At 38.5% G+C, this 12,984-nt stretch overlaps 1 pseudogene; it reads right to left on the bottom strand.

Annotated features, from left to right (window-relative positions):
* Positions 1 to 10,770: 10,770 nt before the first annotated feature.
* On the bottom strand, positions 10,771 to 11,742 carry LOC105532618 (annotated as a pseudogene).
* Positions 11,743 to 12,984: the final 1,242 nt, after the last annotated feature.

Below are 12,984 nucleotides of genomic sequence, written 5' to 3'. Positions count from 1 at the left end.
ATGGAAACAGAAAAATGGAGATACAATCTTGCTGCTATTGGGTGCAATTCTTGTGACCTTTTCACATCTCTATGATGAAATGCAGAAGGTGAGAGGAGTAAGTTTCATCTATTCTTGGATAACATTAAAAAAACTACCTCTTTTCCTCCATTTTCACAGCCAGATCCTAATCAACTTTCCTCTGGGCTCTGATAAAGTTACTGTGTCAGCCTCCTTGCCTGGCCCTTCTATTAGAGCTGAAAAAATAATTGCCCTCTCTTAAGGGTCATTTTGGCCATGCTGTATCTCTTTATTTAACTGTTTCCTCTCAATTGCTTTTTTTCCCCTTTTTTTTTGGTCAGGAAGAAAACTTTCAAGCTTGTTTTTTTGAAGTTGAACACAGTAAATCGTGAAAAACAAAACAAGAGAAAACTCCAAACTTAACTTCACCATAATCCCTAAACTGTTCCTATTATTAGGGTGGATGTATATGTATGTGTATACATATGTTTGACCTATTTCTTGCAATAAAAATCTCCAAAACTTAGTGGCTTAAAATACAACTGCTTTCACATCTCTTATGACTTTGTGGCTTGATAATTTGAACAGATCTTGGCTGGGTGATTCTTCTACTCCATGTTGTGTTGACTGAGGTCACTTGGTAGTTTTTAACTGGTAGCTACCAGGGTCTAGAGATTTCAAGGCAGCTTTACTCACCTGCCTGGTATCTTGACCACAATGAGTCTGCTGGGCCCTTTTCCCTCGCCAGATGAGCTGAAGGTCTCTCCATATGGTCTCTTCAGCTGGTAGTTAACTTTACACTCAGGCCTTGGGGCTCCAAGAGTGAGTTTCAAGAGATAGGAAGTGGAAGCTGCCAGTGTTTTAGGGGTGAGGAAGCGAGCATGATGTCACTTCTGTATTTAATTGGTCAAAGCAGTTGCAGAGTCTGTCTAGTTTCTCAGACAGGAGTGTCAAAGGATTTATGTCCATCTTTAATTTTCTATAATTTACCCTTTGGTCACAAATGATTTATATTTCACTCATATGCAAAATATGCTTGTTTTAGATCATCAAAACCTCATCCCATTACATCAGGGATTGGCAAATTATGGTCTTCCACTTATTTTCATGAAGTTTTACAGGAACACAGACATGCCTTTTAATTTATATGTTGTCTATTGCTGCTTTCATGCTATAACAGTAGAGTTGAATAATTGTGACTAGAGGCCTTATGGCCTGCAAGTCTAAAATATTTACTATCTGGCCACCTCCTGCTATCAGCTCAAAGTCCAGGATCTCATCTTTTAAATTAAGGCAAGGTACAGCTAAGGATCCTTAAGCACAGTTCATCAAGTACAGTTTCTTCCTATCTGAAGAACTGTGAACTCAAAAGACTAACCCCCACAATACACAATGGTAGCTCAGAGACAGGGGAACCCCAGTGGACACTCCATTTCAGAAAGAAATGGTAGGCACATAGCAGTCACTAGTCCCTAGCAATTCTAAAGTCTAATCAAGCATGTTTGCCAGTTCCTTGATTATGGCCCTGTCCTGCTCCTTGGGAAGACTTTTCCATGGCTTGTGGCTCAATCCTCTGGGCTTTTGATTCTGCCAAAATTAACCTTCCTTTTCTATGTGACCTGTGTTTAGAGCTGAGTAGTTTTCTCAGCCTGCTTCCTGCCCATAGAAGGTTGGGATCCAGTGATGTCTTTTCATTCTGAACTGTTTCTGTTTCTTTCAGTTAAAGTGAATGAAAGTGTTTTATAAACTTTATTAGTTTGTTAGGCATCATTTTATAATAAACTTCTTTAGACAAAAACCAACCAATATCTCTTTATTAGATATGCCCTTCTCTACCTTTGCCAGCTGTGAACCTGCTATGGGATAATACCCTGATGATTCTGAAAAGCCCAGCTGCTTAACTGAGAACGTCTATGAAGCATACCCCAGAGATTCTTAGAAATCCTACTGGACTTAAATATTTCAGAATGGTCTTACAGCCATGCCTTGAGATCCTTAACTTGGAGTCGTGCTTTACTGATGGCACTCGGGATTTGAGCTTTTCCTTGAAGCTATTTCATTGAGAATATTTTGCTGGGAGAGACTGGGAATGAAGAATAATTTTTACTTTCAAACTAAGCAAGTCCTAGCTTCTTCATGTTTTCTCTAAATTCTTCTGGAATACTGAAGAGTTCCTTTTTAAACCTGTCAGTCTTCTCTAGTCTGTTGTCATAGGCATCTAGAAGCAAGTTGGCTCCTTCTACCTTCTGCGGGGCAATCTCCCCAGAAGAGATTCCCAAGTTCATTAGGCATCCTTTCTGTTTTCCACATGACCACAGGTGTCAGTGTTGCCAAACTTCCCACGACACTTTTTTTTTACCCTCTTCAAACTCCCACCAACAAACTCCCTAGGCTTTGAGTTTCTTCTTGTTGCCCAGTCCCAGAACCAATGGCTCATAGTTTAGATTTTTTGTTTGGGTATCATTGCATTTCCAGGTACCAAATTCTTATGTATTTATTGCATAATTACTGACATCATTATCTTTTACCTACCCTCTCCTATAACTTGATATATTCTGTCTATTGCACACACACCAAATTAAACTACTCTTTCTTTTTCTTTCTCTAGGTCTTTTGCTACAATGACTATGTGTTCTGAATATTCTGAAAGAGTTAAGATTTGTGTGTCAAGGAATCCCTAAGTCAAACATAATTGTTTACACCTAAATTATTTCCTAGGATTGCTTTCCTCAATCTCTTTTAATGCTGCAACTTGGCAGGAAAAAAAATTTGGAAGAGAAAAACCGAAGGAAATTAAATATAAGGACAGGAGAAAGGTCATAGGCAGCTACCTCTTTATCTTTGGTGGAGTTTAGGAGTTGAGGAAATAACTTAAGAAGTGCTTGTTAGTTAAGTGTATCATGATAAATGGCCGTAGCATGGACTCTGGCCCTTTTTTCCTGTTTTTGCTTCTCCATTCTTGAATTCGCTACACATCTTCAACCTAATAGACTGGCAAAGCTGAGAGGTTGGCAGGTGAGTGTGGGCTGTGTATACAAACAACTAGTTGTTTCTGGGTTGCGAATACTGTTTTGTGTCAACTGGTTTTTGGTTAACTGTCTTAATTCACTACCACTATTTTCTCAGACCTATCAGGGCAGTTATTCTTGGGGAGGTAGCAGAATGGGAATGTTAGAGATGAAGGAAATGGAAGGAGAGAGAAAGGAAGCATACATATCAGAAAAAAATCACCTGGAAAGCTTATTTAAAATACACATACCTGGACTTCCCAGTAGGAATCATAAGAGAGGCGGGGGTTGTTTTCTAAGGGCTCTTCACAGTCTGATGGTATCTTCTTCAATAATTGGGCTTTTAATTCTATTTTATCAAACAATTCTGCTTGCTTTACAATTTTTTCATCTCATGGTTGGGCACTTGATTCATGGTCAGAATTTTATAGTAGAGAGCGCCGAACAAGTAAGTTCTACTTCTTTGTGGGCCTCATTTAGTGCCCATCCTTCCTACCTTGCAGAGGAGTTTCAAATACTATAATGGATTGGAAGTACCTGAAAACTCTAAAGAGCCTTGAGCATCATTTCAAAGGGCCTTTGAAAGGCTTTCCTGTGGAAAAGGCTTTCCCGTGGAAGAAACATTATCCATGTTGTCTGTGCTCCCATAGGTAGCACAATTTAAAATGACACTAAATCAGCTTCACTTTCCACTCCTCACCCCAAGTGTGGGCAGCCAGCTACTCTGCATTTGAGAGTGAAGCATTAAAACATCATGAAAGACTTCCAAGGGGGTATTCAAAATCCAGTCAGGCAACCATTAGCAGCTCTTCCTCTTCAAAGGAATAGATGGGTTCACCTGGTGTCCCGAAGATGATTTTTTTTGGAGAGGACCGTTAGGGTGTTTTGACTGTCCCCAGTCATGTGTGGCAGGAATAAAGAAGGTACTTTTTTTCTCTTTGTAAGTTCGGGGAAAGAGGTTTTAGTGGACTGAACCACTGTTGAGAGCTAGACCTGCTTTTCTTAAAGTTGCCGTCTGGCTTATTCAAAAAATATATCTACGTGGCTGAAGACTGTGGTTATCTGGCTGTGACTGTGGTGAGAAAAGAGGTAGATACAGTGGCACTAACCTGCTCAGACACTGGGATCTTAATGCCATTTGACCAGACCATTGGTACTTGCTCCTTTAGAGTTAGTCTAGCTAAGGGTGCATGGTTATCTCCTCTGGGCTGGGTAAGGTCACACAGGAGGAGTTGTCTTGGATCTTGCCCCAGAGTGTCACATAAGAAGGAGTCTGGGATGTCAAGGGAAGTACTTGCAAGAAATCCAACAATGGTGGGATGTCAAGGGGCTTGAAAGAAAGCCCAACTTTAAATTTCTGCTAAGACCAGACAGCATCAAACTTATATTGCCATGACAGTACCAATGAAAATGAAATCTTTCTTGATCTTTGCTTCCACTCTCTCTCTATCCTCAACCTGGAGGCGGCAGAGGTAGCCTAGTGAGTGACTGGGAGCAAAAATGCCAGGTGGGGAAAAAGATATATATCTCATACAAGTATAAAGAAAAAAGTCATAGGGACTTTCCAAGTGTTTATGGGGCATGAAAACAAAAGAACCAGCTCCTTAGAGCAAGCTTTAATGGCAGTGGCAGTAAAAATAAATTTATTTTCTGTTGCACTTTTGGAGTCTTAACTTGTTCAATGCAATGATTGTACAGATGCTTGTGTTAGAACCTAGGGGTGGAAGTTGCAGGCTTATTTCTAAGAAAACATTTGTAACCACAAGAGTTGTTCAAAAAAAAAGTTTTTCAGTAGAAGAATTTTGTTTGACTTAATTATAAAAGTTGTGATAGCTACAAAATTAGGACTAAAAAATATGCTATATAATGTTTTTTATTGTCCATGCTTATCAGTTCTTTTCTTCCTCCCTCACCTTATTTTACAAGTTACTTTTGGCTGAAGCTGATATAAATTGCCACATTATTCCACACAATTTCCTGGTCTCACCTCGACAGATAACATATGGATTTAGCTACTAACGTATTTTTCTAGCTTTCAGAAATGTGGACAAAAGTTGGAAGCTGTATCTCATTTCAGAAAACCTACTAACTTATTGAGCGAGAGAGATCATCCACCGATAATGAGAAAATAATCTTTTCTCATGCTGTGGACCACATTTTAATTCCAAGAGCTTATCTGATTAATTCTCAACTAAAATATGTAGACAGATGATATAAAGATATGAAAGAATTCTAATTGGCACAACTTCCCAGAATCAGTGTCAAGGTAACAGTCTAACTGCTCATCAGAAGCAGAAACTGATAACAAAGTCTTTGAGAAATACCTTTCAGAGACTGGAGAAGTCTCTTATTTTGAAAAGTTCTTCTCTGCTGCTATTTTCAGACATTGAGTAATGCAAAAAGGTTTTTTAGGTGAACTCAGCTGACTACTTGTAAAAAAGTCAATAGTAGAAAAGGAGATGTAGAAATCTTTTTTCTTTTCCTTTTCTTTTTCTTTTTTTGGACCATTTGGAGTCTTCTAGGAATGGTTTGGTAGCTTTTCCTTTAATTACACCCAGGCTTTCTTCATAAAAATGAACACAAGATTGATCTATTCTCTAACTTTATAGTCTTTTATTTAAAAAACTCCAGCCTAGTAGATGCATTTTTAGGGCGTATGCCCGGTCACAGCCCTCTTTCCCTTAGAGCTGAACTGTCACTACCCACCCACATGGGCAGGCCTAACAACAGTACATACAACTCTTCCTCTGGGGCCATAGCCAATCAGACTAGAGGTAAACTTCTAAATATGATGAGTCAATTTAGTCTTGTTTCCAGGAATTTGAAGTTGAGATTCAGAAATTCTAGTTGATTTATTCAGTTGTCTTAGTTGAGTAACACAAATTTCTGAAGAGAGGAAGGAATTTTCTATTGTGGTGGTCACTTTGAGTCACATTGGTTTTAAGGAAAGAGAAATAGGAAGCCAACATGCTGGGTATATACCCAAAGGAATAGAAATCATTCTACCAGAAAAACACATGCTGATAGACAAAGTGAGGAGACCACATAGATGGACAGAACGAGAGCAAGAGTGTGAAAGGGAGACCAGAAGGGCCATTGTCTTGATTTTGGATGGGTTTCCTCTGATGTTCCTAGACTTTGCTAATGCCATTGATAGGCCCTTGATTCCATGGCAAACCTCAGGGTCATCATAACATTTTGTCCCTTTTACTTGTCCTTTGTCCTTTTTGAATTAAGTGGGTTTTATTATTTCCAACCAAAAAACAAAAGTTAGTGGAATATTCACCCAATTGCAAAAGTAAATTTCGACAGCTCAACACACTCTTTGACTTCAATTGCTAGTGACTGATCACTTAGAAGGGTACTTGTAATGCCAACTCAGTAATCTCAAAGAACATACTGTTTGTATCCCCACATTTCCATGGTTGTTTGTCTTGAATCCTCTGTAGAGCACACTCGCTTATTATGTATCATTGTAGGAAAACAGACTTTAAGAATACATCATCAACCAATATTTATGTCTGTCACTGGAGCTAGGGGTCCTCTATACTATGTCTTCTCCTGTTATTACCACATGAGTCATAAAGACCAAGATTCAAATCCTTCAGCCTTTCCTCAAATCCTCCAGGCTTTCCTCAGATGATGAAGTTCTGCTGATGTTAAAAATCAGTGTAGACACCACACCTTCCTCTCTAGACTTCTTAGTTCCTTCTGTTGCAATTTACAATGTAGCCTTTTAATTTAATTTAATTTTTTGAAATATAATTTTAAGTTCCAGGATACATGTGCAGGACATGGAGGTTTGTTACATAGGTAAACATGTGCCATGGTGGTTTGCAGTTATTAAAAAGTCAAAAAACAATAGATGCTGGCGAAGCTGTGGAGCAAGGGAATTCTTATACACTATTGGTGGGATGCACATTAGTTCAATGACTTAGGAGATTTCTCAAATAACTTAAAACAGAGTTACCAATCCACCCAGTAATCCCATTACTGGGTATATATCCAAAGAAAAATAAATTGTTCTACCAAATGTCACATGCACTTGTATGTTAATCACAGCACTATTTGTGATAGCAAAGACATGCAAACAACTTAAGTGCCCATAAACAGACTGGATGAAGAAAATGTGGTACATATATACCATGGAATACTATACAGCCATAAAAAGAATGAAATCATGCCCTTTGCTGCAACATGGATGAAGCTGGAGGCCATTATCCTAAGTGAATCAATGCAGGAAGGGAAAACCAAACAGTGCATGTTTTCACGTGTAAGTGGAAACTAAACACTCGTGGACATAAAGACAGCAACAATACACATTGGGACTACTAGAAGGAGGAGGGAGGAAGGGGTATATGTGTTGAAAAACTAACTATTGGGTACTACGCTCAGTACCTGGGTGATGGTATCAATTGTATACCAAGCTTCAGCATCATGCAAAATACCCAGGTAATAAACCTGCACATGTACCCCATGAACGTAAAATAAGTTGAAGTTATTAAATAAACACATGCATTTTTTAAAAAATGTAGTGTTTGTCTCTGAAAGCAATCTTATTAGTCATACTCAGATTTTGCACTTATTTATTGCCTACTGGTTTCCTCCAAGATTAGGAGCTGTGTTTAGATTCATCCTATATAATTGAGAAATTTTTTCCTTTTTCCATCTTTTCCTTGAATTTCTATCAGCTTTCATTCAATCGACCAATTATTATTGATCTCTCATCATGTTTTAGGCCATGTGCTAGTCTCTGGCTATACAGTGGTGAATAATGAAAAATACTTGGTTTTGCTTTTATTGGGGGAAATTGATATTAAGTATATAAATGAGCATAATAATAATTCGCATTGGTGATAAGAGTTCTGAAAGCAAGTGAAAATATGGAAGGCTACAGAGGAAACACAATTGCTAGAGGAGGTAGGGAAGGCTTCTCAGCAGAGGTGACATTTTGTCCATGATGGGACAGCTGAGGTAAAAAGCCAAAGAAGTCAGTCCCCAGACAGGGAAGTAAGGGTTTTGAGATCTTTAGGATTTGAAGTAAGGGTGAAGGGCAGTGAATTTTTCCTGTCAAACCCTGAGTTGGGAAAAATTTGGCATTTTGGAATATTTTAAGGGAAGCCAATGTGAAATCCATTTATAACAAGTATTTTACAGTACCCCTTTTACTATCCTGAAGTGAAATTCGCATGTACTTACATTCATCATTTCAAAAAATAAAATAAAATCAATATAATGCCTTAACTGGAATACAATAAAGAAACAAAAGTCAATAAATGTATTGCAAGTTAATCAGAGTTTTAATGTGTGAATTCTTGACCACAAATATTCTAGAAGGTATAATGAAGTTGTTAGACGTTTGTAATCCAAACATCAAATCACTATGAATGAAATACAGCATAGTTAGGTTGCTTGGTAACTCACATTTCATGAGTTAGGTTGCTATTGATGACATGATATTCCTACATGAGGAACAAATATTTGGTAATTTTCTGAATAAAATGAAATCCACTTCCCTTGATTAACACAGAAGTCATTTATATTAAATCCTTGTAAAAGTTATTTCTTAAATATAAAAATATAATCACATTCAGGTAATAAGTTTGGAAGTAATGTTTTAACTTACATGAATATTGAGTGGGATATTCTAAAGTTGTGTGGAATGAAGGTAGTTTCTTCACCATGCTAGCTCAACCCATTAAATGTTAACAGTGACCTCCAGTCACTCTGATAAACAAGAATGTACTTCCCAGGGAATGTGCTACATCCTTAAGAGTCCCTGGAGTTAAGCCTTATGACTAATTGGAAGAGATACTCAAGGCAAGGCTGGAGAATGGGCAGGGCTGGGTCATCCAGAAAGTCTGCAACCCAGCAGGCTGGTCAGAGTTGTGGGCCCCTCCTTCAAGGTCTCATGGGTCTTTGCATAAACTTTTAACTTGTTAGTCTTTTGGCTTTGTTTTATGACTATTTCTTATAAACAACATATTTTTTTTCTGAGTTGTTTTTAGACTCACTTTAAGAGACATTATCAACCCCTTGGGTCTCTAGGTTGCAATTCACTGTGTATAAACACAAACTGGAGCAGTGCCAATAAACAGAGGCTGCTCAAAATGTATTCGATAAGCAAATACAAATCAACTACTTTCTTTAATTTTCTTAAATCTTTTAGAAGTTATACATCCTGATTTTATTTTATATGTAGTTATTTGTAAATGTTCTTAAACCATTATTGATATTTTCTGTAATTATCAAAATTAAGAGTGAAATAATTGATTTTGAAACCTCTTTATTCAAGAGGGCTTCTATTCTTCCCTTATTACTTGTCTTTGTTAATCAGATCTTGGGATTCAGATCTATTTTATAACTAAGACTTTGTTTCATTAAGAAACCTTTCTTTTTGACATTTACCTCTAGTTATATAACTAGATTTGCAATTATTTGGATATCTGATTTTAATTGGTCTCCATGTCCACTGCCTGTTCTTTTATGCTGAGTTTTCTGTTCCTGAGTTGTTAATTATATCTCTTCTTCTGTTTGTCTTCAAATAATTTTTTTCAAGAGGGTTACAAAGGTGGCATCTTTCTAGAGACCTTGTATTTGATCACCTTCGGTAAGAGGCCACTTGGATAAGTATTGAATTCTTGGGTTACAACCCTTGAATAATTAGCTCCTGAATAACTGAAAGTTGATTTGAATAACATAGAATTTTAAAGAACACCATTTCCAAGAACAGTTATTTACACTGTTTCAAAATGTAAATTTTTCAAAATCGATTTTTGTTTCAGCTTCTGTATGTGGAGCAACTTATTTATTGCTAGATATGAGACGCCCTATCCCATCTCTCCCTTAGAAGATCAGATACAACAGAGACATCAGAGGGTTTGGCAGTCATTTATTCTTTCATTTATTCAACCAAGAATACAAAGGTGTATGATTCACCTAACTTTTATTGAGCAGTTACATTTTTGCTTATAAACACTATTCAAAAGAAGAGAAGGTTATGATCCCTGACATTTAAGGAATTTACTATCTGGTTGGAGATAAGAAATCTATAAAAATAACTGGAGAGCCAATTTTAGGGCAGGATACACATAAGCCATGTCTGTAAAGCAATGAGATAGATGTTTCATGCTAGAAGTAAAAAACTAATATCTATACACACTTAATATACATCAAAGTCATAAAACTACTTATTTATTTACTTTTGCATTTAGTGTTTGCCCATCTCTGTTTAGGATATTGAATACCTATCTAAAAGTGATGAAAATTGAGTGAGGAACTCAAAGAGTTTATAGAACAGTGAGAAAGAATCAGTCATAAGAAAATGCATCTGGAGTAAAACTGGATAGTATAGACTTCCTGGAAAGGGCATATATTGATGCTACCTCAGTGTGTTATTTGAGTAGATACACAGTTAAACAGAAAGGATGTAAAACCTCAGACTGAAGGTAAAGTGTCACTATGTTTATGATTTTTTTCTTTTGTTGAGTACAGGGGACTTTATTGATGGTACATGACAAGGTGGGGCTCCCTAGGCTTCTCCCATTCTTCAGGGGTCTGGCATTGAAACGGTGTTGAAGGGAGAGTCTCAGCATGTCAGGGACAGAATGTGGCAGGGACTTGCTAGCAGCCGAGGGCCTCTTTTCCTGTTGTTTTCTCACTGGGGATGATAGTCTAGGACAGTGTGGCATGTACTTGCCTGCAGCTAAGGGCCTCTGTTTTCTTGTTGTGTTCTCACAGGGACTGATGGTCTAGGGGGCTCTTACTCCTTGGAGGCCATGTGTACCATAAAGTCTACCACCCTGTTGCTGTAGCCAAATTCATTGTCATACCAGAATATGAGCTTGACAGAGTGATCATGCAGGATAATGCCAGTCCCAGGGTCAAAGATCGAAGGGTCAATGTCACTGTTAAAGTTGAAGGAGATAACTTGGTGCTCAGTGTAGCCCCACCATGCTTTTGAGGGGACCCTTCCATGCCTCCTTCATTACCTTCTTGGTGTTACCATATCTGGCAGGTTTCTTTAGATGGCAGGTCAGGTCCACAACCAACATATTGGCAGTGGGGACACAGAAGGCCATGCCAGTGAGCTTCTCATTCAGTGTGGTGATGACCTTGCCTTGGCAGCACTAGTTAATTGCAGGGATGATGTTCTGTAGAGCTCCATAGCTGTCATCCCAGTTTCCAGAGGGGCTGTCTTCGTCTTCTGGGTGGCAGTGATGGCATGGACTGTGGTCATGAATCCCTCCATGATGCCAAAGTTGTCATGGATGACCTTGGCTGGGTGTGCTAAGCAGTAGGTGGAACAGGAAGCATTACTGATGATTGTGAAGTTGTTTTTGTTTTCCTCGTGATTCACACCCAACACAAACATGGGCCATCAGCAAAAGGGACGGAAATCATGACCTCTCTAAGTGAGCCCTAGGCTTTTCCAAGGTAGTGATGATGCTTGTGGATTCCACAACATAATCAGTACTGGTATCCCCCTGTTTGATTTGGATGGGATCTTGCTCCTGGAAGATAGTAATGGGATTGTCATTGATGACAAGCTTCCCATTCTCAGCCTTGATGGTGCGTGGAACTTGCCATGGGTGGAATCATACTGGAACATGTGGACCATGTAGTTGAGGTCAATGAAGAGGTCATTGATGGTGACAATAACCACTTTGCTAGAGTTAAAACTAGTCCTAGTGACCAGGCACCCAGTAAGGCCAAATCCATTTACTCTGGCCTTCACTTCAACCTTCGTGTCTCAGGGACATGGCTGGCACTGGATAAGATGTGACTGTCTGTAGAATGGGAGGAGCAGAAAGCCTATATTTATGATTTTTATATAATTGCATCAGCATGGAAGAACTGTTGGTGCCTAGTATGCATCTTGCATATTTGGCATCTAAAACTATTGCTTGATTTAATTGCATTTCAATCTAAAACTTTGTGTTTTTTTGTAATATTAACATTTGGGGGGATTTCTGCTCAACTGCTCTTCACAGAATAGAACACAGAGATGGTAGAATTGATAAACTGTAAACTAATGTGGCTGAATCTTTTGTAATGGTTGATTTTGTGTCACAGGGTGCCCAGAAAATTTGGTTAAACATTTTTTCTGTGTGTGTGTGTGAGAGTATTTCTGGATAAGATTAACATTTGAATTAGTAAACTGAGTATAGCCGATTGCCCTGCACAATGTCCCCAGGCCTCATCCAATCAGTTGAACATTGAATAAAAACAGAAGGCTGAGTAAGGAAGAATTCGCTCTCTCTGCTTGACTTCCTTTGAGTTGGGACATCAGTCTCCTCCTGCCTTTGGACTTGGACTGAGACTGAAACTTACACCATCAGCTCTCTTGCTTCTTGGGCCTCACACTTGGACTGGAGCTATACCATCAGCTCTCTCTGAGCCTGCTGACTCTCCTAGCTTGCAGATCTTAGGACTTGTCATCCCTCATACTGCATGAGCCAATTCTTTATAATAAATCTCTCTCTCTCCCCCACCCCCAACACACACACTAGTGGTTCTGTTCTCTGGACACATTTTGTATGGAGTCTAATACATATTTTGTATGGCATCTAATATACATTTTGATATGGAGTCTAGAGGAAAAGAATCTTAAGAATGAGCTTCCTGAATTGGTTCTGGGGTTTTGGAATTGGCTCTCAAACGTAATTGGATTTAGAGATGCTCATAACTCTATTTCCAGTAGTAAAAAGAGCATTGATAGTACATGTTGTGCTCTGGTGATAGTGATACACAGAATAGCACCATTTGATACTCTTAACCACTTACAGGAAGTAAAGATCTGAATGACTGTTTATATGATACTTTCTAACATTTTTGGCAAACTAATGAGTATAATGAGATTGGCTGGTTGCTCCTATTGTCACTAGACAGAGTGGGAAAAATAAAGGATGAGCTCAGGGATTTGAATATGATAAAGATCAGTGTCCTAGAGGCTGATGGGTGGATCATAGGAATC

Source organism: Mandrillus leucophaeus, unplaced genomic scaffold, assembly GCF_000951045.1.
Source record: "Mandrillus leucophaeus isolate KB7577 unplaced genomic scaffold, Mleu.le_1.0 Scaffold973, whole genome shotgun sequence".
Lineage (NCBI taxonomy): Eukaryota > Metazoa > Chordata > Mammalia > Primates > Cercopithecidae > Mandrillus > Mandrillus leucophaeus.
Note: the sequence above shows the minus strand (reverse complement) of the source record. Positions and strands in the feature narration are given on the sequence as shown.